Consider the following 16987-nt stretch of genomic DNA (forward strand, 5'->3'; position numbering starts at 1 on the left):
TTGAGGGCTCAAAAATTAGGTCACAGGATGATAAAAGGGGTGACATCAATCACGATGCATTGTACTCTTAAACGGGCTTGTTAATCAGCAACTCCTTTGTACAACTACTTAAAATAATAAAAATATAATAAAAAATAAAGGAGAGGTCTTCCTATTATAATTGTGTTATTGTGCTATATTGTTAAATATATAGATATGTTTTCTCATTGCCAGGAGATTGTGTTATTATAATACTTGGGGTAAAATATAAAAATGGAGTGCTCTGGTAAATCCCAGTTAAACGGGAGACAAAGATAGAAGGATCATGGTCTAGGCCATCAATAAGGATGGAAGGTCCTATCTGAAAAACAACCACAGCAAAAAATGGCTAGGGCATAGCTCAGATGGTAGAGCACCTCCCTGGCAAATGTACTGAGTACTTTCCAAGAAAAAAGAAGCGAGGGTTCTTATTCTCTTCGAACAATGAAGAGAGAGCTGCGTCTGATGGATGGAATAGCGGGCAAAGGAACAGAAATCAGATCAGGAGCTGGGTGTGCTGGTGGCTCACATCTGTAATCCCAGCAACTTAGGAGGTTCATATCAAAGCCAACCTGGGTGGGAAAGTTTTTGAGACTTTAATCTCCAATTAACAAAAAGCTGTAACTGGAGGTATGTCTTAAGTGGTAGAACACCAGCCAAAGCCAGAGATCAAGCCTTAATACTGACACAAAAGATGAAAGAAATGTGAAAGAAAAGCCGGGCGCTGGTGGCTCACGCCTGTAATCCTAGCTACTCAGGAGGCTGAGATCTGAGGATCGCGGTTCAAAGCCAGCCCGGGCAGGAAAGACCGTGAGACTCCTATCTCCAATAAACCACCAGAAAACCGGAAGTGGCACTGTAGCTCAAGTGGTAGAGCGCTCGCCTTGAGCTGAAGAGCTGAGGGACAGCGCCCAGGCCCAGAGTTCAAGCCCCACGACCGACAAAAAAAAAAAAAAAAGAAATGTGAAAGAAAGAGGGAGGGAGGGAGGGGGGGGGAGGGGGAAGGGGAGGGCAGGGAGGAAGGAAGAGGAGAGAAAGTGAGAGGAAGAGAAGGGGGAAGGGAAGGAGGATAGCTCAGGGAGCATCATTTGCTTATATTATGCCAGTGGCTATTGTGGTGCCTAGGACAAGTTCTCTAAACACAGTGCTGCTAGTTCTACATATGATGCTCTTACAAATATGCCTTGTTCTCCAAAGGGAGGTAAAAACACACATAAAACTTTATACTCACTGGGCACCATTGGCATATGCTTGTAATCCTAGCTACTCAGAAGGCTGAGATCTGAGGATCGTAGTTGGAAACCTGTCTGGGCAGGAAAGCAGTGAGACTTATGGTCAATAAACCACTCAGAAAAAAATCAAAGTGATGCTGTTGTTCAAGTGGTAGAGCCCCCTAGCCTTGAGCACAGAGAGGCTCAGGGACAGTGGCATAGGCCCTGAATTCAAGTCCCAGGACAGGCAAAAAAATGATGACAACAACAAAAACTTTACACTCTTCCTTCAATCAGTGTCATATAAACCTAGTTGTACGACCATGAGCTGGTGTGCAGGGCAGTACTGCAGGCAGCAGGGAGGCGGGAAGGTGGGAGGCAGCCCCTTAAAGACAGCCAGCTATTCATCATCTCAAACCCCTTCAGCTTGTCAGGTAAGGAAGAGATGCATCAGCTACAGTCCTGGCAACACTGCTGATTAGGGGCAGCCAACATGTTTGCAAGGAAAGATGCTTACCTGACTAAAGAACCGACTTGCAAACTTGGGCTGTAAAAACCCATCTTAAACCTGTGGCTCACGCCTGTAATCCTAGCTACTCAGGAGGCTGAGATCTGAGGATCTTGGATCAAAGCCAGGCTGGGCAGGAAAAATCCATGATACCCTTATGTCCAATTAATCAGCAAAAAGCAGGAAGTGCACCTGTGGCTCAAGTGGTGGCGTGCTAGCCTTGAATAAAACAGCTCAGGGACATCACCCAGGCCCTGAGTTCAAGTCCTCCCCTTCCTGACAAATACCATCCCAAATCCAGCCTGTAACCATTAGAAGACCTCATATCTATGTCGATCCAAGGTGGAGACTGGTAACACAGCTCCTTAGTAGAGGGACTCACTCACTGATGTGGGTAACAAGAGTAAGGAGGGAAGAACAGACAACCCTGATTGTCATCCCGCGGGGTTAATTATAGAGATGTCAAAACATGAAGTGTCACTTCATGGCAGGAAACTAAACATTGACAAAAAATAACACCAGAGATCACAAACCTACTCATACGCCAGCTGCACAAGAAAAAGTGGGTGGCAAGTCATTTCTAGAGACATTCTTAATGGTTCCTTTTTATAAGAGTAGCTTTAAAAAAATGTAATGTCCATCAATATTACATTCCAGGTAAAAAGCAGATCAGAGTCTAACTGAAAACAAATAGCCTCTAACTCTAGATAGTAATTAATAAACAATACATTTCTAAAGGAAACTAATTCAGAGACTTCCCCTAACTAAAATAAAAACTTATGAGTGGTTGGGCACTGGTGGCTCACACCTGTAATCCTAGCTACTCAGGAGGTTGAGATCAGAGGACCACAGGTTGAAAGCCAACCTGGATAAGAAAGTCTGTAAGACTTTGTCTCCAATTAACCACCAGAAAACCAGAAATGGAATTGTGGCTCACAGTGGCAGAGCATTAGATTTGAGCAAAAAAAGAGCTCAGGGACAGTGCCCAGGTCCTGAGTTTAAGCCCCACTATGGATCAAAAAAAGTTATGTGTGACTGACTTTTTTACACATAATAAGACAGCACATTTGATTCTAAACCAGGTTTCCTTCTTGAATCTTACATTCTTCAGACACATTTCTTATAAGGAACCTCTAACCTCTTAAAGCCCTAGCATATGAGGATATTATTTCAACACTGTTTTATCTACCAGGTTCTGTGGCTCACACCTAACTAGTCCTAACTACTGAGATCTGAGGATCATGGCTTGAAGTCAACCTGGGCAGGAAAGTGGAGCTATGTCTCAAGTGATAGAATACCAGCTTTGAATAAAAAAGCTAAGACAAAGGACCAAGCCCTGAGTTCAAGCCCTAGTAGGGATACATACAGAAAAATAAATTTAAAAAAAGAAATAATTTTACCCAAATAAAAGGATCAATTCAGGACTATAAAACTTTTTCTTAAACACACATACACCGCTCAAGACTTTGCAGCATCTTTGATAACTGTTTTTTGTCTTAAGTTTCTTTTTTAGTTAAAACCAGGAGCAATAAGAAGTGGAGACCTGGCACCAGTGTTAGAGTGCCAGCCTTGAGTGATAAAGCTAAGGGATGGCATGTAGGTCCTGAATTCAAGTCCTAGGACCAACGCACACACCCACGTGCACATGCACGTGCACACACACAATCTCAAATGAGTGGTTGAGAAAAATATTTTTAAAATAATTTTATTATAATTTTTATGTGGTACTGAGGAATTGTTCCCAGGGCCTTATGCATGGTAGGCAAGTACTCTACCACTCTGCCACATTCCCAGCCCAAGACAAGTCTTTTTTTGAGGAGGAAGGGAGGTACTGGGCTTGGATGCTGTCCCTTAACTTTTCTGCTCAAGGCTGGTATTGCTCTACTTCCAACTTTTTTGGTGGTTAATTAGAAATAACAGTCTCACAGACTTTCCTTCCCAGGCTGACTTTGAACTGCAGCCCTCAGATCTCAACCTCAAGTTCCATTAGCCACCAGGGCCTGGTGGAGAAAACCTTTTGAAAAAAATCTCCCTGAGTTCAAGCCCCAGTATGGGCATGCACTCATGTGCACATTTGTGTGCGCATGCGCCCCTCCCCCCCCCCCCCCCCCCACACACACACAGTCACCACCACCACCACCAAAATCCCACAGATAAAAAAATCATGGGTAAATCAGTTAGATGTTTGAGAAAATATTAGTGAAAAAGTAGCAAACACTAGCTTCTGAGGACAACTTACCATTTATAGGTAGTACTAAACTAAACAACTTTAAAACCTTTATAAGCCATTTTCATCAGTCACACTGGTTGAGGACAAACAGCAAATCCCAGAGATGCTGGAGCATGCGTACTGGCACCTCCAGAAGCATGGGCGTGGACAGACCGCAGTCCCACCGGGGCTGTACGTGACTGCAGGAGTGCTCAGCTGAGAGGACCACCACTCTTTGCCACACATTCCACGGGAAGGAAGAAAGCATTCCATGCACAAACCGAGCCCGTCACAAGAGCTGCAAGAGCCTTTGACTCAATTAAAAGCTTAAATTTATAGAACTTTAGAGAGCACTGCCATTGCAGCTCGGCTTTGCCAAAATCATCGAGCGGAACGAAGCAAAACAAACATGGACACAACAAGCGGGCCACTCTGGTTTTCATTTACTGCCCATTACAGCCCGGCGGTTTTGGCCTGCCAGGGCTACAGGCTCCCAAACCTTTCAAGTGTCCAGTAATGACGTCTCATTTTACATTTAACTCTTGCAGGAAAATGGTGTTTCCTTTGTGCAAAGATTTGCTCTACCTGAATGTTATCAAACTGGTCTGATCCATTAGGAAAACAAGAACAACAACAACAAAACATGCACAAAGTCATCAAAAGCCCTTTTCCCATGAGGAAGGCCCCTAAAAAGATTTAGCTTTTAAGGCTTTCTTTAAATCTTCTAAATGAAAACTGATTTACAATTAAGCTATGAAAATGTGAACACCCTAGAGTCTGGAAAGTTTCAGTCTGAATCTAAGTATCCTAAATCAATGCAAAGGACTCTCCACCCCACAGAACCAAATTCTACACAACTCCAAGCTATAGGCTGGGATCTTGTTAATAAATTACAAAGGAGTCACATGGGCTGTTTAAACCCAGCTGGTCTCAGCAGAGGCTTTATCCATTATTTCCCTGTAATGTACAAGAACAGGAATGAAAGCACTTACAATTCAACATCAAATCGCACAAAGTGCTCGAAAATTGTGGTGTGAGAATCAGTTTCTTTAAGAGAAAAAAAATTATATTTCTAATTGGTAAGTTGGAAATGGGAGATCAATTTTATCAGGGCCTATGGAAGACTTCTTCATGTTTTATTGCAAGTTACCCAGTGTGAGTTGTGTATGTGTGTGTGTGTGTGTGTGTGTGTGTACGCATGTGTGTGTGTGTGTGTACGCATGTGTGTGCATGCAGGCACACCATCAGCTGGCACTCCATTACTGAGTCATGCCTCTACTTCCAGCTTTTTGCTAGTTAATTGGAGATAAGAGTCTCAAGGATTTGTCTGCCCAGGCTGGCACCAAACCTCAAACCTCAATCCTCAGATCTCAGCCTCTAGCTGAGCTCAGATTATAGGTGTGAATCACTGGTGTCTGGCAGTCTCCATTTTTATAATCAGAATTCTCCGATTATGCTAATTAAGATGATCAAAGTTTAGCTAGGTGCCGATGGCTCACACCTGTAATCCTACCGAGACTGAGATCTGAGGATCATGGGTCAAAGCCAGCCCCGACAGGAAAGTCCCTGAGACTTATCTCCAATTAACCATCTGAAAACCAGAAGTGGCACTGTGGCTCAAGTGGTAGAGCTCTCAGGCATAGTGCCCCAACCCAGAGTTCAAGCCCCACGACCACCACCACCAACAACAAAAAGATGATCAAGTTTGGGAACCAAATTACCCACAAAGATTTTAGTATCCCTTCTCAGCACTCAGCCTGGGTCCTGGCCCTGGGTCGGCCCTTTACTCATGTCCAGAACATCAAGCAGTCCAATGTAGTAGGGAGACCATGTCTAGAATCCTCAGGTCCAGGTTGGCTCCCATTGTAGCTAGTTGCTTTTTCATTTTCCTTGTTTTAAAACAATGGAGCTACCAAGTCTCTCAAGGAAGTATTCCAGTTTAAATTTTTCTGAATTCTTGGCACATGAGGAGTGAGCAATGTGGCCCACATCATCACAACTGCCCAGGTCTCTCCTCAGACCTCCTGCAAGTGCTGTAGAGCAACGCAACCAACTTTCTCAATGTTAAAAACAAAACTCTAAAGGCTGAGCTGAGTACGAGTGGCTCATGCTTACAATCTAGCTATTCTGTACTCTGAGATCTGAAGGATCACAGTTTGAAGGTAGGCTGGGCAGAAAAGTTCACAAAACTGCATCTCCAAAATAATCAGCAGAAAGTAGGCATAGAGCCATGGCTCAAGTGGTAGAGTATCAGCCAAGCAAGCAAATCTGGCTTAAGTTCGTATTCTACTACTGAAAACAAAAACGAAACAATAAAACCCATCCAAACCTTACAGGCTAAAAAGGGTGTGTGTGTGTGTGTGTGTGTGTGTGTGTGTGTGTGTGTGTGTGTGTGTGTGTGTGTGTGTGTGTGTGTGTGTGTGTGTGTGTGTGTGTGTGTGTGTGTGTGTGTGTGTGTGTGTGTGTGTGTGTGTGTGTGTGTGTGTCCAAACCTTACAGGCTAAAAAGTGTGTGTGTGTGTGTGTGTGTGTGTGTGTGTGTGTGTGTGTGTGTGTGTGTGTGTGTCCAAACCTTACAGGCTAAAAAGTGTGTGTGTGTGTGTGTGTGTGTGTGTGTGTGTGTCCAAACCTTACAGGCTAAAAAGTGTGTGTGTGTGTGTGTGTGTCAGAGAGAGAACTGGGGCTTACACTGAGGCCCTGGGTGCCATTCCCTGAGCTTTGTCATTCAAAGCTAGTACTCTACTACTTGAGCCATGGCTTCACGGCTGGCTTTTTGGTGATTAATTAGACTTTCCTGCCTGGGCTGGCTTTGAACCATGATCCTCGGATCTCAGCCTCCTGAGTAGCTAGGATTACAGGTGTGAGCCACCAGTGCCTGGCTTGAAACCACCTTTTCCTCCTAGCACCAATACACACCTCTCTTCTTCCCATCTTTTCTCTCCCTTCCAGAGGAGGTATACCTTTTACCCCCTTTTCTGTCACACCTGATGTCTTACAAATTACCCTGGTTGGAAAGCCTTTCAGAAACCAACCTGGTGACCATTTCACCAACCCAAGCAGCCCCAGAGCCAGGCATTCCCCCAACACCACAGCCCTACATTTGACTGGCTTCTCTACAGAGTGAGACTGGAAATTCAATCAGAACCATGCTTTTCTGTGCAACCTGACCTTCTATTGTTATTATGTTATTATTATTTTAAAACACATACAGTCCAACACACACACACACACACACACACACACACACGTTTTAAAGCACGAAGTGAACTGCTTGCTGTCTTCTGCCAAGCAGAGAGCTGTTAAGGCAGGTGGGAGGCTCGTTTATAGCTTGATGGCTGTGAGAAGACAGAAGCCATCCTATCTGAAGACATCTGTGAGACACCAAAGCAGGTGATCTGGTGATCTGCTCTAAGGACTTCTGGAGATGGTTCTAGGTGGCTAGGAGAGAAATCATGTGGAATTGTTTTCTTCCTAGTTTTGTTACATTTCCCATGTTCCACAAAGGTCAAACAACTTTTTTTTTTTTTTTTTTGCAGTTATAGAGCTTGATATTGGGGATTGGGCTCTGTCCCTGAGCTCTTTTTGCTCAAGGCTAGCACTCTACCACTTTGAGCCACAGTGCCATTTTCAGTTTCCTGGTGGTTAATTGGAGATAAAGAGTCTCGGGGACTTTTCTGCCCAGGCTGACTTTGAACCATGATCCTCAGATCTCAGCCTCCTGAGCTAGGATTACAAGCATGAGCCACTAGTGCCTGGCTCAAATTACTTTTATAAAGGGAAATAAAATGTTAAACACCAGCCCACAAGTGGGACACTCTATTCTCTCATCTAATCCTTCCCAAATTCAGGGCACTTGGGGTTCGTATCTCCCTATTTTCACTAAGCTCAGGATTCCAATTTAGAATTTCTTTCTTTCTTTCTTTCTTTTTTGCTGGTCCTGGGGCTTGAACTCAGAGCTTGGGAACTATCCCTGGGCTCATTTTGCTCAGGGCTGGAGCTCTACCATTTGAGCCATAGCTTCACTTCTAGCTTTTTGCTGGTTGGAAATAAAAGTCTCACAGACTTTTCTGTGTGGGCTGGCTTTGAACCATAATCTTCAAATCTGTTTCCTGAATAGCTAAGACTACAGGTGTGAACCACCAGCACCTGGCTCCAATTTAGGATTGTGGAAAAATGTCACTGTTTCATTTGCTGGAACATTCCAGAAGCATACACAATTCTTGTTATTTCTTATTTAAGGAGTAGTTAATTAGATAATTGATATCTTGACTTTTATGCCCCAAGGGAATTTTCCATTGGTTTCTTATACCGATAATGGGATACATAAGCAAATTTAGTATAGGCATGCTTGCACTGTTAGTGTGCATTAGGGAGGCAAGCAGGTTATTTATAGGTGTAAATCCTACTTTACATTTAATATTTTGCTTTTTTTCTTTCTTCATGCTGGTACTGGTGCTTGAACTCAGGGCCTAGGAGCTTTCCCTGAGCTTTTTCATCCAAGGCTGGTGCTCTACCACTTGAGCCACAGTTCTATTTCTAATTTGAGATAAAGAGTCTGATGGACTACCTGGGCTGGCTTTTAACCATGGTTTTTAGATCTCAGCCTCCTCAGTAACTAGGATTATAGGCATGTGCCACAGCGCTTGGCATCATGTAGATCTTTAATCTTATAAACTTCTATCAAAACATTTTAATATCATTCAGTAAGCTAGACTATAAGCTCTTTGTTGGCAGTACCTTTCTTCTTCTTCTTTTTTTTTTTTTTTGGTCGGTCGTGGGGCTTTAACTCTGGGCCTGGGCGCTGTCCCTCAGCTCTTCAGCTCAAGGCTAGCACCCTACCACTTGAGCTACAGCACCACTTCCGGTTTTCTAGTGGGTTATTGGAGATAAGAGTCTCACAGACTTTCCTGCCCGGGCTGGCTTTGAACCGCGATCCTCAGATCTCAGCCTCCTGAGTAGCTAGGATTACAGGCGTGAGCCACCAGCGCCTGGCTCCTTTCTTCTGTTTAGGTAACACAGTGCATAACCCCAACTTGGATGTGGAATAGGTCTATAATAAATACTTGTTAATGATCGATTTTTAATTTTTATACTTAATACAATATAATCTCTCCAGGAAAAGTATAATTCTGGTTATAATGAATCTTAATGTAAGTTTATGACATGATAAGAAGTGATTACTAAATTTATCTAGAAAAACGGAGGAGTGGCTCAAATGGTAGAGTGTCAGCCTTGAGCAAAAAAGCCAAGTGAGAGCATGAGGCCCCATGTTCAAGCCCCAATATTGGCACAAAATTTTAAAATCTAAACTGGAGAATTTGTTATGGTTATTATAAAAATGAGGTACTAAGGGATTACAATTACATAATTCAGGTAAAGAATACATTTCTTTTTCTTTTTCTTTTTGTCGGTCGTGGGGCTTGAACTCTGGGCTTGAGTGCTATCCCTGCGCTCTTCAGCTCAAGGTGAGCACTCTACCACTTGAGCCACAGCACCCACTTCTGGTTTTCTGGTGGTTAATTGGAGATAAAAGTCTCACAGACTTTTCTGCCCGGGCTGGCTTTGAACCATGATCCTCAGATCTCAGTCTCCTGAATAGCTAGATTCCAGGCATGAGCCACCGCCTGGCAAAAATACATTTCTTTTTGCATAATGTCATCCCTTCCCTCGCTCCCTCCTGTCCCCATTAGTTGTATAGTTCATTTTCATCATAGTGTCCAATGAGTACCACTGCTGCATTTGTTCACCCTTTGTCCCTTAAACTAGAGAACTTCTATAGGTGAAAGAAATATTCTGGGCTGGGAAGGTGGCTCAGTGGTAGAGTGCTTGTCTTGCATGCATGAGGCCCTAGGTTCGATTCCTCAGCACCACATAAGCAGAAAAAGCTGCAAGTGGCATTGTGGCTCAAGTGGTAGAGCGCTAGCCTTGAGAAAAACAATCCCAGAGAGAGCAGGCAGGCTCTAAGCTCAAGCCCCAGAAGCAGCACCAAAATCATCGTCATCATCAACCTAATAAGTACATAAAGCAATTCCCAAGTCAGTAGCTGATGGCTCATATCCACAATCCTAGCTACTCTGGAGGCTGAGATCACAGGATCTCAGTTCATAGCCAGCCTCAGCAGGAAAGTCTGAGAGACTCATCTCCAATTAACTGCAAAAAAGCCAAGAGTGGAGGTGTGGCTCAAGTGGTAGAATACTAGCTTTGAGTAGAAAAAGCAAAGGGATAGCACCCTGAGTTCAAGCCATAGTACTGGCACCAATAGTAAATAAAAACCCAGAAAATGCAATTTCCAGAGAAGGAGATACACCTTTAAGAAATGTTACTGACACACATCTGAAAAAGAAAACCTTTTTGGAGACATGATCAAAGGATTCCTGTGTTCACTGTACAAAGCCATATACACACCTGCTGAATTATTTGTTTTCTATTGATGCTTACATGGCACTGACTTCTGTCTTCATTATTTTTATTTGCAGTTCTTCCATTGGGTGGGAAGTTGATTAAAAGTGATTTCTTTGTACCTTTTGAAAATTCTTACATTTGTCCTAGAGGCTGAAACCTCTTTCTCTGCATTCCTTTGTTCTATGGAACACACGGTTGGGTAAGTAAATGACTCACTCCTGATGTAACTTGTGAAAGTTCAGAGTAACTGGTAATTAAAGGCAGGCATCTGAGAAAACATTACAACTTTTGTGTTAATGGGTGTAACTCAAAAGATGGGCCTGGTGAACATTCTTTTATGTTTCTACTGCATAAAAAGCAGATGATAAGTAAACACTGAAGACACTTTAAAGTGCAAGGTATTATCTAGCAGCAGCATTAATCCTGTACCTGACGTGGGAACAATGATCCAGTCATAGTGCTCCTGGCCTGGATTACAGACAGCACAGAATGAATGGACCACATCCTACACATGCAGGCATTGTTTGAGCTCATTCAAAAACAAACAAAAAAAACCCCAAATTTCAAACGCCTTAAGCTTCTGCTCTCTGGAAACAACAATTCTGGCTAGAAACTATTGTTTCTGTAAACACACACTGAAAAGAAAAGAAACAGGCCCAGAAGTTCCTTAACAAACACCTTTTTTTCTACAGAGCTGAGGAGGTTGGGTACTTAAAAGAACTTTAAAGGTAAATGCTAAACGGGACAAAGGGTGAATACTGGCAGCTGTGGGACTCACTAGACACTATGCTGAAAATGAACTATACAACTGTGTGCGAGGATGGGAGAGAAAAACTGAGAAGGAGCAAGGGAAGGGGTGACATTGTCCAAAGAGACATGTATTCATTACCTGACTTAAGTAGCTATAACCCTTCTGTACATCACTTATATAATAAAATGTATTTTGTAAAGTAAAAGCTGTTTTCAGACAATTAACACTGAAATTGACTTCTCCACCCCTTTGTGTGGATCTAGTGTGAATTAGATCTACCTGTGAATTAGGTTAGATTTCAGAGAAAGGTTCAAAGAGGAGACCCACTTTGCAGAGTACTACAAACAAAGCTGTTTTCTGGTGGTTAATTATACCTGAGATTTATTAGGTAGCTTCCTTCCTTTTCTTTTTCTTCTTCTTTTTTAAATTGTGCCAGTAATAGGGCCTGAACTCAGGACCTTGTGCTCTTAGCTTTTTTTTCCCCTCAAAGATAGCACTCTACCACTTGAGCCATGCCTCCATTTCTGATTTTGCTCGTTAGTTGGAGATGAGTCTCTACAATATGCCTGCGAGGGCTGTCTTTGAACATCAATCCTCAGATCTCAGCCTCCCAAGTAGCTAGAAATATAGGTAACAGGCATTAACTTTCTTTTAGGTGTTTTTTAGTACTCAAAAGCCAATCTTTGTTTTAGAGGTCTTGAGCTTTTTGTAGGAAGCACTCTCCATGTAACTCTGAGGCTATGTATATCTAGACACACACATATATTCACCTATACATAAACATATATGTGAATATACATTCATGCTCCTCCCTATATATTCATATACATGTAAATACGTCTCTTTAGACTTAATACCCACCATGGAAAGAAGCTAGAAAGAAATACTAGAAACATGCAAGTCATTTACTGTAAACACTGGAAATAGAATGTTTCAGATTCAGCTCATTCATCCCTGTGTTTACCTACTCAACCACACCTATGTTGATGTAATGATTCACAGAAGAAGCCACATTTTAAGCGTGGAGATCAACAACCAAAACTTTTGTACCACCCAGGAAGATACTGTTCCTGAATGAGCTCAGGAGGAGCACTGGGCCAGAAAGATTTATACATGAATCGCCAACCTATTGGTACGATGTGCCAGGGGATATTAATTCCTGCCAAACCACTAGTTACCTCTGAGCATGATGGCTAACAATTGGAGCCAGAGGGAGAGTTAGCAGAGGGCAGGAGAGGATCAGGGATAAGTATCACATGCCAGGTCGGAGCAAGTACTTATCTTGAGTCACAGGAGAGGTTGCTTTTGTGATGTATACAGGTTATGAAAAGGAAAGAGACTGGTGGGGCAGGTTAGGGTCCGGAGGACCTAAAGAATGTACAAAGCCATGGAACACGGAAGCTGATAAAGTGAACATTTCAAATAGAGTTGAAGGGTAAGAATTGGTCTGAGAATACAAATATTGCCAGCTCTGAAAGCTATGTGTAGATACTAAATATGACCATGATGCAGCCTATACTTTTAACTTTATTGGTTATCTATACAGTTTTATTCCCCTATTTAAATAGCTGGAATGTACTTGTATTATATATAATTGGATTATGTATAATATATAAAAAATATATAATATATGATATGTAAAATAAAATCTTATTATACAACAATATATTATTAATATTGTGTTAACATTAATATGCTGATATTAATGTTAACACAATATTAATAAATCAATGAAATATTAATATATTATGTATATATTATGTGTGTATATATTTTGCTAACTATTTGCCAGGATTTTGCATATAATTAAACAAAGATACCTCAGTACTGACTGTTATCTTGTGATCATGATTTGATTTCCTCTAAGTGTTTTGCACATTAACATGTAAACTTGTTACATGATACAGCTTAAACTCTGCAATTCTAGTTTTAACAGGAAATACCTAGAAGACAGTGAGACTATGTTTTTGTACTATTGATGACTTTTTATTTTGTGCCAGTCCTGGGACTTAAACTCAGGGCCTGAGCACCATCCCTGAGCCTTATTGCTTAAGGCTAGTGCTCTACCACTTGAGCCATACCTGTATTTCCAGCTTTCTGGTGGTTAATTGGAGCTAAGTCTCCTGCCCGGTCTGGCTTTGAACTGCAATGCTCAGATCTCAGCCTGCTGAGTAGCTAGGTTTATAGGTGTGAGCCACTGATGCCCAGTTTGAATTACCTTTTATGTCATATACCCTTTGTGTCATTGTAATAATCAATGTCATTATAATAATCAATGTGGTATTATTATAATTGAGTGCTGACATTGTTAAATGAGGCTGCTTGTAAAGCAAAGGGCACTAAAGAGAGAGAAAGTTAGAAGACATTTGTGAGATCTGTGTGTGTGTGTGTGTGTGTGTGTGTGTATGTGTGTGCGTGTGTATGTGTGTGTGCATGTGTGTGCATGTGTATTACTGGGGTTTAAATTCACCGCCTTGTGATTGCTAGGCAGGCACTCTCCCAACCTCCATCCCATTTTGCAATGGCTATTTTTGAGGCAGGTCCCACTTCCTGCCCGGACATGTGCCTGGTCCACATTCTGCCTATTTTGTTCTTCCTCAGTATTGCTGGGATCACAGGCACATGCCATCACGTCCAACTTCCTTCCATTGACATGGAGTCTCACAGTCTTTCCTGCCCATGCCAACCTGGAACCGCAGTTCTCTCCAGCATGGCAGTCACATAAGCACTGTCCCCAGCTATGAATGTACAAGGCATCTCATAAACTTTTCCACCCAAGCTGGCCTCCAACCAGGAGCCTCCCATTCTCAGCCTCCCAAGTAGCTAGGGTTAGAGGTGTGCCCCACTCTCAAGCAGTCACAACTTCCAGACAGCTATCTGTGTATAAAACTAGATGATGGTCTCTGTGGCGTCAGTGCCCTGTTTGGAAGCCCGCGTGCTGACTGAAATCATCTCTGAACTTCATGTATGTATGTAGAAGTGTTCAGTGAATGTGTGGGGAGCGTTCACATCTTCACCATGCAAGAACTGCATTCTTCAGAGCTGGAACTCTGTTCAGCACACCTGTGTGTGCTTATGACAAGGTACAACATAAAAGTACTTCTCACAGTGTTCCTCCCTGACTCCACTATTTTTGTGCTATTTTGTTAAAGGAAGTTTGTATGGCAAGTGCATGAATAAAGGTAAAAATAATTTTGTGGGTGCATAAAGAAGTGTGTATGGGGGGCTGGGAAGGTGGCTCAGTGGTAGAGCGCTTGCCTTGCATGCATGAGGCCCTGGGTTTGATTCCTCAGCACCACATAAGCAAAAAAAAAGAAAAAAAAAAGTGTGTATGGATCTAACCCAAAGAGATAGGAGAAGATCTCACTGAGGTGGAAGATATTTAAACTAGGCCTCGAGAAACCCATTGTTGGAGAGTTTGCGTTCACTCATGAAGAAGAAAAAGATGAAGCCGAATGCCAATGGTTCATACTTGTAATCCTAGCTGTTCAGGAGGCTGGGATCTGAGGATCACAGTTTGAAGTCAGCCTGGGTAGGAAAATCTGAGAGAAACTCTAATCTCCAATTAACTATCAAAAAAGCTGGAAATGGAGCTGTGGGTCAAGTAATAAAGGATCAGTCTTGAGAGGAAAAAACAAACCTAACAACTCAGGGACAGTGCTCAGGCCTGGTACAAAGAAAAAAAAAGGAAAGAAAGAAGAAAAGAAAAAGAAAATGATCAATTGGGTTTGGTCAGATAGAGTAGGCTGGGAAGTAGAGTTTTGGGAAAAAGAACATGGTGTATTTAAGAAATACTTTAGGTGCTGATTAAATGAAGAAATACTTTTCTTTTTTTCTATTCTTTTTCTTCCCAGTCCAGGTATTGAGCTCTGGGCCTGAGCACTGTCCCTGAGCTCCTTTTTGCTCAAGGGTAGTACTCTACCACTTGAGCCACAGAGCCACTTCTGGGGTTTTCTATGATTAACTGGAGATCACAGTCTCACAAACTTTCTTGCCCTGGCTGGCTTTGAACCATGATCCTCAGATCTCAGCTTCCTGAGTTGCTAGGATTACAGGTATGAGCCACCAGTGTCTGGTTTACTTTTTTTTTTTTTTTTTAAAGTAACCACACACATCCCAAGTGTTTGCAGATAGATATTCTGGTCTTTCATGTTTTCCATGTTTCACTTACGAGCTGCTGTTTTCCTCACAGAAGCAGCTGTAATAAAGTGGTCATGAGGGAATTCATCTTACAATTTGAAAACCTCCATTTCAACCAGGGGCGGGTGGCTCACGCCTATAATCCTAGCTACTCAGGAGGCAGCAATCTGTTTTGGGATTGAGGCTGGAAGCTAGCCTAGGCAGGAATGCCTGTAAGACTCTTATCTCTAATTAATCAGCACAAAGGTAAAAACAGTAGAGCACCAATCTTGAGCAAAAAGCCAAGCAAGAGCAAGAGGCTCAAGTTCAAGTCCCGGTACTTTACTGGGTAGGCAGGAAGACTGCATTTCAGCCTGAATCTACCCCAGTAAACTTGGATATTCTGGCAAGTCAGTGAATCCCTTGGCCTTGGCTTCTTCATAGGCAAACTAAGAATAACGAGCCCTTAGCATGGGGAAAATGAAGACAGTCATAAAAGCGCCTTGCATGTTCTCTGTCGTGAGTTTTCCTCATGTGTTGGTCATTATTTCTTTTTGTTATAAATTTAAGCTCAAAATTAGCTGGAAATGAAAGAGGACTGTTCACGAAAACCCTAGATCTGTCATGCAATTAACTCAGATGCTTTCATTCATCCAGAGAACTTGGTTACACTGCCTTTTATTTTAGGCTACACTGCTATCGCTAGCACCAGAATGAACCTGTTAACCAAAATAAAACAAAGTAAAACACTCCAGCCTCAAAGTCACTACCAGTCATAAATAACCTGAGAGTTATTTAAATGAAAATATATTACCTCTATAATGGGGCACTGTCTATAAATCAGGAAGAAAAACAAACAAATAAAAGACCCATTAATGTGAAATGCTGACAAATCCGTTCTCCAGGCCTGCTGTTGGTATTTTCCAAAGCCCTCAGTCAGCACACATTCCTGGTGTCCCCCAAACCTCAGCTGGGGGACCACGGCAAGCTGTCACCATGTCTCTAAAGATGGCATCAGCAGAGTCAGCTGAATCTTTCACTCAGCAAACAAGAGTATGGTGGTGGGGCAGCTGGGAGCTCACGCTTGTAACCCTAGCTACTCAGGAGGCTGAGATCTGAGGTTCACAGTTTGAAGCCAGCCCAAGCAGACAAATCTGAGAGACTCACATCTCTAATTAGCCAGCAAAAAGCCAGACATGGAGGCATGGCTAAAGTGATAGAGTGCTATTTCCTGAACAGAAAATGCTAAGCAAAGAACACAAAGCCCTGAGTTCAAGCTCCCATATACGCAGGAGGTGGAGGAGGGAGGAGGGAAGAGAAAGAGGGAGGAAGAAGAGAAAGAGGAGGAAGAAGAAGAGGAGGAGGAGGAAGAGGAGGAGAAAAAAAGGTATGATTGTTTTTCTAGCAATGGACAGAATATGCCAGGCCCCAAAGAAGCCTTTAACATCTTTCTCATCAGTTGGCCATGGGAGGTTTAGAAAGGATGCCTAGGTATGATACTGCCATCTACAGCCTTGATAAAATAATGACATATTAATAATGAAAAGTTCAGGCTCATCATGGACACAGTTTAATTTTTCAAATTGCTTCACTGAGCAAAGGACATTATCATTAGTTCCAAAAGGCTTCTTGGCTGAGATTTCTTGTGACTCTTGATGGAACCCATTTCAGTTTCATTTTAAGGGAAATTACTTACAGAAGAATCTTCTAGTTGGGCTATGTTTTCCTGAATTTCCACAACACAGTGGTGTTACTGTAAATACCGCTTTG

Source organism: Dipodomys spectabilis, unplaced genomic scaffold (assembly GCF_019054845.1).
Source record: "Dipodomys spectabilis isolate Male_0828 unplaced genomic scaffold, ASM1905484v1 ptg000004l, whole genome shotgun sequence".
NCBI classification, from domain to species: Eukaryota; Metazoa; Chordata; class Mammalia; order Rodentia; family Heteromyidae; genus Dipodomys; species Dipodomys spectabilis.